This window comes from Macaca nemestrina, chromosome 11 (assembly GCF_043159975.1).
Source record: "Macaca nemestrina isolate mMacNem1 chromosome 11, mMacNem.hap1, whole genome shotgun sequence".
In the NCBI taxonomy this organism is placed as follows: domain Eukaryota; kingdom Metazoa; phylum Chordata; class Mammalia; order Primates; family Cercopithecidae; genus Macaca; species Macaca nemestrina.
Genome location: NC_092135.1, coordinates 102,274,853 through 102,279,950, shown reverse-complemented (window position 1 = coordinate 102,279,950; position 5,098 = coordinate 102,274,853). Strand labels below are relative to the sequence as shown.

General features: G+C 49.9%; 1 long non-coding RNA gene across 1 annotated transcript; it reads right to left on the bottom strand.

The window, feature by feature from the left end:
• Positions 1-329: 329 nt before the first annotated feature.
• On the bottom strand, positions 330-1,465 carry LOC139356996 (uncharacterized). Its single transcript, XR_011609604.1, has 3 exons — positions 1,390-1,465; positions 742-888; positions 330-562 (listed from the first exon to the last, which is right to left on the bottom strand). It is a non-coding gene; the product is annotated as an uncharacterized lncRNA (long non-coding RNA).
• Between the last annotated feature and the right edge of the window lie 3,633 nt (positions 1,466-5,098).

Genomic DNA, 5,098 nt, shown 5'->3' with positions numbered 1-5,098 from the left:
TTGAGGAAAACCTAAAAAGAAAAAAAAAAAATCCCAAATGAATAGTCATGTGACTGAGAAAGTCACCTGACTTCTTGAGATGATAATCTCATCTGTTCTGTGGGGCTAATAATGTCTAATGCATGCATCCCATCAAAGAGCAAATGAAATTCAAGCTATGAGTGTATTTTGAAAAAATACCAAAGCACTATAAGATTGTGCTATCACTGTTATTGTTTTTCTTTCTCTCAGCAATATTGTCAGAAAAACAGGCACCTTTGCAGTATTACCACATTATCTAGCACAATTCTTGAATCAAATGAGCATTAAACAGAAATTATGTTTTTATTGCGGAATTGAATCATAACTAAACCTTAAACATCAAGGATCAGAAACTACCAATCTTGACGGCAGAAGGGAGGTAGGCAACATGGGTAGAAGACTAAGAGCAAGGGCCAACGCTGATTCCCAGGAGGGCTCCAGGAACATAGGGTTCTGTGTTTAAGTGAGCTAGGCATGCTCCATGCTTTCTCTCCTTGGAAAGTCACAATTCTCATTAGCATAGCAAAAGCTCTGATCAACCCTGCAAGAAAATAACAACATTCACTTCTATTTAACCCTGTGGTCTCCATATTTATTTGTGCCTTTAAATTCTTTCACTAACCTTTCTTAACATACTGAGTTGCTAATATGTTATACAGAACATAGTTGGGGAAGAGATGAGTGAAGAGGCTGGGCAGACAGCTTCTCTGTGTCACTTACTTTAGGACTCTAGAGCAGCCCTTTGATCCTTCCGCTGCTCAGCTGCCTCTTCAGTAAAGCTATTGTCTTCACAGAACCATTGTGAGTTAAATAAGATCATTCAGTGTTCTTCTTCTTCCGTCATTGCTGCAAATTGTCCCTGAAAACCTGAACACGTGTAACACCCTAAATATCTCTCCTCTCCTAACACGAATCAGTTATACACACATTCATTTCTCCACCACCTCCTTACAGCTCTGAGAAGTTGCCTTGCTTCAGGCTGAATCCCTGTCATGTGACGATGGACACAGAGCTGAAGAACCAGCTATGAACAAGACAAAAGATTGCTGCCCTTGTGGAACTTTCTGTCCAGATGGTGAGACAGACAATTAAACAGGTAGTTATACTTTGACATTGAGAGATGACAATGTGCCAGCAGCTGCGGACAGTCCCCCCAGCACTACCGGCCCGCCTGCGCCGCACTGGAATTCTCGCTGGGCCTCAGCTGCCTCCTAGCAGAGCAGGGCTCAGGACCTGCAGCCCGCCATGCCCGAGCCTCCCCCGCTGCCCGTGGGCTCCCACACCGCCCGAGCCTCCCGGACGGGCGCCACTCCCTGCTCCGCGGCGCCCGGTCCCATCGAACACCCAAGGGCTGAGGAGTGTAGGCACCTGACACAGGACTGGCGGGCAGCTCTGCCTGCGACCCAGGCACCGGATCCACTAGGCAAAGCCAGCTGGGCTCCTGAGTCTGGTGGGGACTTGGAGAACTTTTATGTCTAGCTGGAGGATTGTATATGCACCAATCAGCACTCTGTGTCTAGCTCCGGGGTTCGTGAATGCACCAATCAGCACTCTGTATCTAGCTAATCTTGTGGGGACTTGGAAAACTTTTATGTCTAGCTGGAGGATTGTAACTGCACCAATCAGCACTCTGTGTCTAGCTCAGGGATTGTAAACGCACCCATCAGCACTCTGTCAAAAACCGGACCAATCAGCAGGATGTGGGTGGGGGGGAGGGGGGAAGTCAGATAAGGGAACAAAAGCAGGCTGTCCGAGCCAGCAGCGGCACCGGCTCAGGTCTTTTTTCCTGGCTGTGGAAACCTTTTTCTTTTGCGCTTCGCAATAAATCTTGTTGCTGCTCGCTCTTTGGGTCTGCACCACCTTTATGAGCTGTAATACAGCGAAGGTCTGCAGCTCTACTGAAGCCAACGAGACCACGAACCCAGTGGGCGGGACGAACAACTACAAACAGGAGGAACAAACAACTCCAGATGCACCGCCTTTAAGAGCTGTAACACTCACCACGAAGGTCTGCAGCTTTACTTCTGAAGCCTGCGAGACCATGAACCCACCAGGAGGAAGAAACTCCAGACATATCTGAACATTAGAAGGAACAAACTCCGGAAAACACCATCTTTAAGAACTGTAACTCTCACCGTGAAGGTCTGCAGCTTTATTCTTGAAGTCAGTAAACCAAGAACCCGTAAATTCCAGACACAATATGATAAATACTGTAATAATAATAATAGCTAACATTTATTGAATGCTTGCTAGGTACTCTGCATATATTAATGATGGCGGTGGCTGCTGCAGATGGTCTGCGGCTGCCAAGATGCCAGCTGCAGCAAGGCGGCTTGGCCAGGGCCTCACACTCCACGGAGCAGACAGCCCTGCCCTCCCCAGGTGCCATTGGAGCTGCCCAGGCTGGGCTGTAGACTGGGGCGTCTCTGTGCTCTTGGGGGCCCAGGAAAATTAGCTTACCCCCGACAGTCTTATAGGTGCCTCCTGCCGCTGCCTGGCCTCTTCCTGTTCTTGGAGCCTGCTTCGATCATGGAGCAAGGCTGGGGTCACACTTGGGTGCTGTTGCAGCCCAGTCCACGGGGCGCATACTTGAGGCAGCTTGACACGCCAGCCCTCTGCCAACTCGGACCCCTCTGGACTTTGGGCGCCAATGAGCATAGGAGGGAATCATGTGGGGGCTGAGGGAAGCTCAGCGTTGGCCTGCAGGCACCTCTTGGCTTAAGCAGCCTGGGTGCCATGGACCACAGCAGGAGGCAGACAAGCTCCTGGGCAGAAGAGGGTGGGACCCTGGTGAGGCCCCATCTTTGGGCCAGGGATGGCCTGAAGCCTGGGGACTGGACTACCAGTCCTGCAGACCAGAGGAGGAACTCCCGATGCTTTTTCCTGGGCCCACTCCTGGCTACCCATGGACCAATCAGCATGCACTTCCCCTCTCTGAAGACCGTAACAGCCCCTGGACTCGCTAGAACAGAGCAGAGGACTGGACGACCAGCTGCAGAGAGTAGCTACCCTCTCTGCTGATTGCTGGGGAACACTGGATGACCAACAGCAGAGCGGAGCCTCCCACTCCAGGGATGACGTGCCTGCAGAGAGGAACAACCCACTCTAGGGCCTCCTGTCTGCTAAACTGTGGAGACATCAGGGTGCCCAACAGCAGAGAGGAGCCACCCACCCCAGAGCCGCCTCCTCTCTGCCTGGAGCTGAACACTAGTCAAGACACCCTGGCTTCAGAAAGGAGCTGCCAACACTGGGTCTCTGGGCTGTTCTACTACTCAATCAAGCTCCTCTTTGTCTTGCTCACCCTCCACTTGTTTGCATGCCTCATTCTTCCTGGTCACAGGACAAGAACTCAGGACCTGCGACCTGAATGGAAAGGCTAGAAGAGCTGGAACACAAACAGGGTTGAAACATGCCCCTTGCTTGCCATGTTGCCAGTGAAGAGGGAGAGAAGAGCTGCAGCCCTTTCGGGATCCCAGACCTGGGAGCTCCCCAAACTAGAGCTGTGACTGACTCTTTCAGGCCCTGTGCTTCCTAGCATCTCCAAGCTTCTGAGTGCTACCATATTCCCTGGTGCCAGCTGGGGAAGCTTCTTGCAGTGCGCTTAGTCCAGGCACAGCCTTGCAGAGAGCCGGTGCCTGTGCTGGCACCTGGAGCTGCCCACCCCACTGCAGTCACTGGCATTCCTGTGTGCAATGACCAGATCCGACACACACTCCTTGCCACTCCAAGCCTGGGTCACCCTTCCTTGGCAGACATGGGATCCAGACCAGTAGTGTAAGTTGAACACAGCCTGCCAGGCCGAGTGGGCTCAATGAGCCAAGTGGGCCCAAGAAAAAGTTGGGCAAAGGTGCCAACAGCCACAGACGTTTCTAGCCAGAATAGTGACACCCCAAAGATCCTGTAACATTAATTCATGTAATCCTTATAACTTTCATACAAGGTGAATATTATGTATTCCATTTATAGATGAGAAAATGGCGGTAGAGGGAGATTAAAAGAAGTATGTGGTACTAAAAGAAGTATGTGGTTATAGCAGGTGCCTCAACGATGTGTTTTCTGAGACCTTAAGGTGGGGTGGGAGTAGTCATCTGAGGTCAAGGAGTGCAGGAGGAGTGTACTATGTTAAAAGGGCAGTAGTGCTATGGGGAAGGAAAGAGAGAAGTGCATTGCAGCCCTGAGAGAAACCCAGTAGTCAGAGTATGTTGTTCAAGGTAGGGGATGTGGTTGGTGGGGGGGCTTGGAGTGGGTGGTGGTGACAGATTATGAGGTAGAGAGATGAAGACAATAGCTAGATCAGGAAGGGCATGCCAGCCACTTTAAAGACTTAACTTTATACTTAAAGCAAGCAGAAGTCTAAGAAAAATAGTGTTAGGATGAGTTGCTCTTGTGGCATTTAGAGAATTCAACTTGTTGCAGTATGGAGAAAGGATTAGAGCCAGGCAACATCAGAGAATCAGTTTGGAGACTGATGCAGTATTCAAGGTAAAAGAAGATGAAATAGAGTAGGGACAGTGGTAATGGAGAGATGTAGATGAGTCTCAAAAGCATTTGGAACATGAATGCTTGGCACTGGCAAGAGGAAAGCAGCAAGGCAATGCTTGGCTTCTGTCTTGGGCAATTGGGTAGAAGGCAGTGCCATTCATGCTACCAGTGGTAAGGAAGCAGGACTGGGGAAGGGATAATTTCCCTCATGATGATGTGATGGATTTGAGGAATCTAGGAGACATCCAACTGGACGTGTGCAGTAGATACTTGGAAATGTGAGTGTGGAGCATGGAAAGCAATCTAAGCGAAATATAGCCTCTCCCATGGGATAGAACCCCATGGACAGTCTTTAGGAAGTAGAAGATACAGGGGGAAACTGCCCACTTGGACACCAGGATTCAGATATAATTGGCGTTCAGAGTGATAGAGACCAAGGGCCAAGTAGGAAAGAAAGAAACAGAACCTTCCACTCAAGGAACCACCAACTTTAATTTCTCAGGATAATAGATGCTCCTGATGCCTTAACCCCATCTCTTTGTCTCATCTATAACCCTGGCACACTGACAGAGTTCTGCCACTCAGCCTAAGGGCT